At 40.6% G+C, this 8,940-nt stretch overlaps 1 protein-coding gene across 1 annotated transcript in view; it reads right to left on the bottom strand.

Moving 5' to 3' along the window:
• The window catches only part of LOC146682070 (NACHT, LRR and PYD domains-containing protein 12-like), a 233,528-nt gene that overhangs the window by 156,959 nt on the left and 67,629 nt on the right, over nt 1-8,940 (bottom strand). The window lies entirely within an intron of this gene.

Raw genomic sequence — 8,940 nt, 5'->3', positions numbered from 1 at the left:
ATGTTGGAGCTTTGGCCCTAAAGTCCAAACCAGTTATTTTAGAGGCTCAAAGTCTTTAAAAAACACCAAAACCATCACATTATTTAATAAGTACATGATCAGGTGGATGAAGGAACTCAGTGTGTTTGGGATCATCATCATGGTGAGGAGCCCACATGTTACGGCTCCTTTGGAGAGAAGCTGAGGATCACTGCAGGAAGTGAGCTCATGAAACCAAACTGCTGTTTGTGAGCAGGATGACTCTGTTATTGGACCTGCTCTGTGTTCTACATATGATCAATACTTCAAATATCTGTAAACATCTCATCTTATATTTGTTGCACTTGGTCACATCTGTTTTTAAAAATAGATTTTTAATGTCACTGAGAGTTCTTTTCTACCTTTATTGATTTATTTTGGAATAAATTAAATATAAAGGTGCCAAAAACTGCCTGCAGCTTCTGCTCTGTGACAGGAAACTACTGTCAGGCTCAAAATGACTTCAGATTATTCATCACAGAGTGTTTATAGATCACAGGACACGTTACAGTTTTACAGCCTCACGGACATAAAACTCTTAAAGTTTGTTTCTGAAGGGATTTTCAGATCAGACCTGATGTTTCTGCCTACAGCCTGTTTACCGATATAATCAATATCAGACATCAGAGCAACAGAAACCTCGGTGATCAGGACGCCGGGACTGAGAACAGGAAGTGGCTCAAACGTCGCACTTTCATAAAGTCAGCCTGAACTCCACTCACAGAGTTTCTGTCGCCATTTTAGTTTTAAAACCCGTCGTGATAAGGGCGGGTCTTACTGTGAACCTGCGCGCTCATTGGCTAATAACTTGAGATTGACAAGCCGTTATCCAATGAGCGCGCGGCTTCTCCCAACATAAAGTAGTTTCCTTTGAAAAACCAAAGTCTGATTATTTTTGCCTCCACTGACGGAGCCTGTTGTTCCCGCCACAGAGACACAGTAATGTCAGAGCGGTGTTAACACTCAGCTGCCTCAGCACAGCTCTCACTCTCCTCCTGCTCTCTCAGCTGAACTCACTTCCTCTCTACTTACAGGAAACCAGCGCTCAGAGGAGCCGACCGGCCTCACGTTTCACCCACAGACACGAACAGCGTGGAATTATTTTATGTCATAAGAAGAAACATATTCATGTTAACACTCACCTGCCTCAGCTCCACCTTCCTCCTCCTGCTGCTCTGAACGGAGGATCAACACTTTCACTTTCACTGCTCCTCCCTAAACACAGAGGATGCTGGGACTTGTAGTTTTTACCTTGTGTGATATTTATGGCTGTGACACTAAATCACAGCATTAAAACTTCCTGCAAACATGTCACAGGCGATAAAAGTTTCACATTAAAGGTGAAGTTATTTTTCTGTCTCATGTTCAATAAACAGTGAGCTGGGAAAACTGAAGAACAGACTTCAGACGTTCCCTGCAGAGTTTCTGCTGCTCGGTCGTCTGCATGTTGCTGAGACTGAGCTGATGATGAAGCTGTGATGGGTTTATGGCACGTTTGGTTGTGGAGAAGAGTTTTACTGTCGGTGCAGGTGAAATGATCAGAGGTTACAGCCTCTGGTTAAAGTGGAGGCAGCGATCAGGACGGCTGAGCAGCAGAGGTCTCGAGGGTCCTAAAGTGTAAAAGCATCAGTGTTAGTAACACAAAGATCACAGAATGGGATCATCCACACAACACTAACATCTAAATCCACGGCAGGAACTCTTCCAGTGTCCTGAAAAATCTGTGTGCACGATGCTGAGATTAAAATCTGTCTGCTCATCTTAATGCAATATTGTGAAGTTACAATTCTTTTCTGTAAAAAGAATTTTCATTTTTGTATATAAATAAATGTTGATGTTGTGCTTTGGGATCGTGTGCTTCAATTTGACTTATAATGTGCCAAATGACTGCAACAGGCGGCTTAAGGCGATGCCATCCAGAGTAAGGATCGTGTTAGCCAGTGTTTCTAAGATTTTTACGCCCCGTTACAATAACCTCAGTTTTATCTGAACTTAGAAGCAGAAAATTAAAGCTCATTATGTGTCTAAGACATCCCGGCAGTTTAACCAATAAAAGCGGGTATCATATGCATAGCAGTGAAAATGTATGCTATGTCTTCTAAAGCACGTATAATGTAAACAGAACTGGTCTTTGCACAGAAGCCTGTGGAGCTTCATAATTAACCTCAGTGTGTGAAGAGGACTCTCCATTTAATAATAGCTGTAATAAAATGTTCTGGCCAACGGTGTTAAACGCTGCACTTGGGTCTAGCAGGGAAGATTTCAACTTTTCAATATGAATGAAGGCTGAAAACTGATTAGATTAATGTCTGATGATCTTTTCTGTGCTTCTTCAAGTTTGTAACACCGAACATATTAAAGGATGATATAAGGTTCACAGGAAGAGTTTAATTAGACACATTTACTATTTTTCTTTATACTCTTTCTTTCTTGACCTGTTTAATATGCTTACTATCAGAGGAGAAAATGAACCTTGTGTAGTTTAAAAACTTTTTATTTAATCAAACTGTAATGTTGTTGAACTCTGACGGACGTGTCTTTTAATCTTGTCAACAAATCCTTAATCACCTAAATGTGCCATTTATCATCTTGTAAAATGTTCCCTCTGCTTCTGTTGCACATCTCCCCCGACACTCTCTGCTTCACCAGCCCTGTGCAGCTGGTCCAATCGCTGCGTCCTTAAACTGGTGTGTTTAAATCTCTTTACCTCTGTTGTGAACTTCACACAAAGTTTGTGGTAACAAAATCAAACTGAGGAGGATCTGGTTTGAAAAACACACACTCGCGAGACAAAATAAAAACAGACTGCTCAAAGCAAAAGCAGGACTAAAAATAGACTAAACCATTACACACAAAAGTTGAAAAACCTAAAGAGTGTGTGAGACTGCTAGCTGTGTCGTTCAGCAATAAACTCATCTATAAATGTGTTAGTAAAGAGTGACTTGTACTTCTGTCCCATTAAGCAACGGTTTAACAAATTTCACTGCAAACTATAAAAGGAATCTGGATTTAAATAGAACATAGTAGTGCAGGAAACACTAGTATAAGGTGTCTATGGAACAAATCTCCTTCAGCGTTCAAAATGACCAAAGTGAGGCCTACAGGCGTTTCTCTCAGTTGGTTGTGTTCAGGGAAAAAGCAGCTAAATACACTGAGACTGCTCCACATTGTTAGTGAGTTAACTCTGGATATCTGTAGGTTTGTCAAACTTGGAGTGAACAAAAGCAGAAAACAGTAAACAGCTGCAAAAAAGCTGCTGGTCATGATGTCGGTTTGGTTATGTGATGAGAGGGAAACATGAAGATGAAACCAGGAGATGTCCTTACTGAATCATCAGAGCTGAACAGTGATGGAGAAACAGGTTTACCTTTTAGGTGACATGGATGAGTTGAAGGGAAGTTATGAACTGTTTCTGAGAGACAAATAACACCAGGATCCTTTATTAGGTAGCTGACAGCTGGTAACTGTGCAGGGGCAGCTCTAGCAAAGTTTTGCCAGGGGGCCAGGTAGGGCATTAACAGGGAAAGGGGGGCACAAAGAAATACTTTTCTTTCTTATTCTCATTTAAAGTGTCTCGCTTTTAAAAAATAATTATCTGAATCTTACAACAAACGATTGATAGATTGATGCATATACACCATCAAGACAGTGAGCATCACTGTCACAACAGCGTTTGTTTTCATTCAAAGGCTTTATGATTTTTCCTATAATGGTGGGCCGGTCTCTAGTCAAAATGCCCAGGCTGATTTTTTTGTCCCAGTCCAGCCCTGTATGCAGCTCATCTGCAGTCTGGTGTTACCTACATCTTCCTATTCAGAAGGCAGAATTTCCGAGTTCTGAGTACAATCGACAGCACCACGACTGCAGTTCTTGTGTTGGATGTAAAAGGCGCACATGAGGCTGTGACGTAGGCTAGAATCATGGTGGCGGTCAACGGCGGTCCAGGCGTGGGATTTCTCTCGTGGAAATATGCACATTATCTTTTCCTTTCTATTGGTAGGTGGCACAGTGCACTTGTGGCAAGTAAGCAAGCTAGAAGACTGGCAAAGTTATGGAAGCAACACATTAACAAGAGAATTCTGAGTAAAACCAAAGTTACTTTCCCTAGTAACTAGTTACTTTGAAAGTAACGAGTAACTTGAAGTAACTGAGTTACTTTTGATAGAAGTAACTAGTAATGTAACTAAGTTACTAATTTAAAGTAACTTACCCAACACTGGTCAATCATTAAAAATAAATCCTGGTCTTTCATTTTGCTGCTGCATTGTTCACAGAAACACATATTTTCCTGTTTCTTTCTGTTTGTGTGTTTCTGCTTTTGCCTGTTTAGAGCTGCTGAGCAGGAAAACCCAGACGAACAAAAACCTCTTTTAAGTAAATGTTTGAGTCACTTTGGGTCTGAAATGTAAAAATCTGCAGACTGAAACAGATTTGAAGGCATCACAGGAACAGCCTCACATTCAAAACATGAAAGAGAGGACTTTTATTTTGAAACACTCAGGAAATGACAGAGGGAAAGTTTTTTAATTAAAACAAATTATTAGTTTATGCATTCTAAGTTCATACAACCACCAAAACTGTGATGATCCTCCTTCTCCCTAAGATGGCAAACTGAAACACAAGTTTCCTTGTGGCTCAGGAAACTAACCACTCCAAGTTGGTGACTTTTGGAGATTTATTTTCCTGGATGATTGAGAATGCATCAAGACGAACACAAAAGGAAGTTCACCGCTTTTAGCAGCTCCCCCCCAGACAAACAAAGAGGCAGTTGGCAGTTAGAAATCAGCAATCATTCACACACCCCCACTCCCCTCCAGAATTCTCAGGTAACAACCTAATTTACATATGAATGACTAGCCAATTTAGCTTCCACTTGGCTGAAGCTAAAGCCTAGCTAAAAGCCTACCAGCCATTTGGCAACTCAGCCCATCACACGTCCACGTCTCTCCTTGTTTCGTCTTTTATTATGAAAGGGTTGTGTTTCCATGTTCAGTGTGTTTCATGTTGCTTCCCCTGTGGTGTCAGGTTCATTTGTGTCAGCTGTGTTTCCACTTCCCTCCTTTCTCTTCTGTGTATTTAAGTCCGCTGTCTTCCTCTGGGCAGTGTTGGTGCGTTTTCCTCCGTTCACGTTATTCCGGGTTTCAGGTTATCTCCTGATTCTGTTTAGGTCCATGTTCATGTTCATGTTTTTTCATCAGAGTTTCTCGCATGCACCTCCTCGGATTCATGTTCATGTTTTTCTTGTCATAGTTGTCATAGTCATACCGAGTTATTCCCAGGATAGGTTTTAGTTTTAGTTTCCGCTCCTGTTTGCTGGGCCTTGTTTTGTGTTCGTGTTTTTCAACCTAATAAATGGTTTGTTTTTTTGTTAAGATTCAGTTCCATCTCTCCCTTGTCTGCTTCCGGGTTCATATTGCAATCACATCAGCCACCGTGACAATAAACTTATTTTGATTTTTAACTTTCTTTATTTTTTCAACAATATTATGTATATATAAACATTTTGCATCTTACAATATAAAGCCTGGATCCTGCACATATTGCACTTTGAACTTGAACTGTGTTGTCTGTTTATTGGAGATTGTACTACTTGAATTCATTATCCTGGTGATATAACACATTAATTATCCATTTGGAATCAATATAGTATATAATACAGTATCTGTCTATCCATCTATATAGCTATTGAATTGAACTGGAGTGAATGGAAGAGAATTAAATAATGGATTTCATGTTCATGTTTATCTATGTTGTAACAGTGACGGCTTGAGACATCTGTTTGGCACTATATGAAGAGAATTAAATAAAATTTAAATAAAAATGATATTAACTGTATTTATACATTTTATATTTTTGGATGAGACACTGTCAGTGTGCTGTTATATAACTCAGGTATTTTTAAGGCCTGACTGGTGGCATTGGTGCCCATTGCTTTACTGTGCTGTTGGATGTGTATGTGGGCTATCCCTTGTACCTGACATTTGATTGGGCATCACTGTGTTGCTATGGTATGATCCTGGTAGTTGTTGTTAATAAAACAATAACAAATTCAAATTCAAACATTGCTGCATTCTTCTGTCACTGAGGATTCCAAACCTGCACTCAGTCTCCTCATTACTTTGGTATTGAACAGACAAACTTTGGAGCTCCTGCAAACTTTATTAACAAACTGCAAATATTTTACACAAATCTGCGACTGACAACAAGCACAGAGACTTCAAACAATCACTGAAGTAAGGACTGAAAGATTTACTTTAAAACAATAATGATTAAGACCTTTTTCGTAAGGTTGTTTTCCCTTGATTGCCAGCTGTTACTGTTTTTATCTTCATATCTTTCATATTTGTCCACCTAAACAATGCTTTAATGATACAGTTTGAGAAGTTTGATATGAATTTATCCAACTGACTTGAAAATGAAACTGACAACTGTCCTGTAATCTTACACAGAGAAACCAAATCCTGCGTCTTTGCCTTGACAGACGCCTAAAATGGCTCGAGCTGTGGTAAGTTACCCTTCACTGTGTCTGTTTCTAAACATTAAATCGTGTGAATTTTTAAAGAAAAATCCAACAACAACAATAATAATATGTAACAGAGCAAAACGTCAGATGACTTAAATGTTCCTCTGCAACACAAAGTCAAAGTCTGCCTCCTCCACAGGCAAAGGAGAAGCTCCCACGCTCATCCAGTGCAGACCGTTGTGCTCTGGACAATGAAGTTCCCGCTTTCATGTTCCGACCTATCAGCGCACCTGCATGTGAGCTCCTAAGTCCACCACCTGCTGATGCCAGCTTTCAGTCGAAGGACACAGACAAGATCATGCATCCAGATTTGAAAAACGATCGTTCATCCCTGGATGATGAAGTGACATTTTTCATGTGTCCTACTGATGTTCCTCTGCCTCCGAGACCTCCACCCACTGCAGAGGTAGGTCTCTGCAGAAAGCGCAGATATTCTACTGCTTTTTCTGTGGAGGATGAAGAGGAACATTTGATGCCCAAACGCATGAGGCTGATGAGTTCTGATGTACCAGTTTCTTCAAATCCTCCACCTGCTGATGCCAGCTTTCATGCAAAGGACACAGACAAGATCATGCATCCAGATTTGAAAAACGATCGTTCATCCCTGGATGATGACGTGACGTTTTTCATGTGTCCTACTGATGTTCCTCTGCCTCCGAGACCTCCACCCACTGCAGAGGTAGGTCTCTGCAGAAAGCGCAGATATTCTACTGCTTTTTCTGTTAATGATGAAGAGGAACATTTGATGCCCAAACGCATGAGGCTGATGAGTTGGGATGTCTCTAAGTCTCCAGCTGCTGAGAAGGAGTATGTTTGCTTTACGTGTCCTGAAGATAAGAGGTCTGAGTTACCTCTCAGCTCCCTCCAAGGCCATCCACCATCACAGGTCAATAATAATGACACTGACCAGTGTACCATTCTGCTGCCTCCTGAAATCCCAGTACCTCCAAGTCCTGCCCCTGTTGGAGTTCTAGAAACTGTTGATTTTCCTTGTGTTGATAATTAAATACATGTTTGTGGTAATAAATACATTTTTGAGCAAATACATGTTGAGATGATTCGGTTGCTTATGATGGTTATAATTCTCCAAACAGTAAAAACTAATTAACTGATGATACTAGACCCTTAAAAGAGATAAACACCACTAGTCAAGTCATAATGGCTACTTACAAATACATAAGCACTCAACACAACCCACACAGTGATCTAATGCACAAAAACAAAGGAGACTTAAACTGGCTGAATCAATTACTGTAAAGAAAACATGGAGGAAGGCTTCCTGTGGCGTCTGGCTGCAGTATAGGTCATAAACCTGCCTCCTGCATTACAGCAGACAGGTCAGGGGTCAAATGAAAAGCAAAATGTTTACCTCAGATTAGGGATGCACCGATACCACTTTTTTGGAAACCAGTACGAGTACGAGTACTTGCATTTCAGTACTCGCCGATACCGAGTACTTAATAAAAACACGATTTAAATTTACAGGTAACAGCTTTAGTCCTATAATTTAACAACAAACAAACAAGGGACTGGTTTGGAATTAAGAACATTTATTTAAAATGAAAAGCATGTTGTATGCAACATATTACAGAATAAATAATTATAAAAAAATGTAAACAGTGACAGTGCAACTCAAGTATTTTTCAGTTTATTTTAAACTCTGCCGCTTTGGACAACACAAGGGGCATTAATAAACATCTTTGCCATTTAGTGCACAATATGTGAATAAACTAACAACATCCACTGACATAGAACTGTGGCAGTCAGTGCAACTGAGGTAGGTATTAACATCGAGTCTAAGATGACTCACTAAATGGAGAGAAACAGTGAGTGGCAGGGTTTTTTAAGAAAAGTAGCTTTTCTGCATCATCAGCAGTCAGACTGTTTCTGTTTTCATCTATAATGTGTGACACTGAGCTAAAAAGCCTTTCACTGTCCACACTGCTACATGGGGCTGAGAGCTATTTACAGGCTATTTTAGCCAAAGTGGGGAACCTGATTTTGTTGACACCCCAGTACTTCAGAGGACTGTCTTCACGAGGGCTTGGGGCCTCTCCGAGGTATGTGTCGAGCTCAATGGCAGCACCTGCTGCCAGCGGCAGCCTGGGCCTTGAGGAACAGTTTAGCAGGAGGTTCTGCAGCTTCTGCCCGACTCCCCTCTGCCTCACCTCTAGAAGCTCCTGCTTCAGGTGCAGCTTGGCCTCTGGAGCAGTGTTGGAGAAGAAGCGATCTTTATACCTGCACAAAATTCATAAATGTATTAATATGTGGAAAAATAGGACTGATGTCATGTAATATGTGCTGTTCCAGCGTGTCTGTATGTCCTGCTGCAGTCTCTTTATTGGCTGGTTGAGCTGTCCCTGAATGTCCTCGAGGCGGGAGTAGGCTAAGGCGGAATG

Source organism: Copadichromis virginalis, linkage group LG23 (genome assembly GCF_057382275.1).
Source record: "Copadichromis virginalis isolate Kocher_CV1m ecotype Utaka linkage group LG23, C_Virginalis_male_GT1.1, whole genome shotgun sequence".
NCBI classification, from domain to species: Eukaryota; Metazoa; Chordata; class Actinopteri; order Cichliformes; family Cichlidae; genus Copadichromis; species Copadichromis virginalis.
This window is presented reverse-complemented; position numbering and strand designations above follow the sequence as displayed.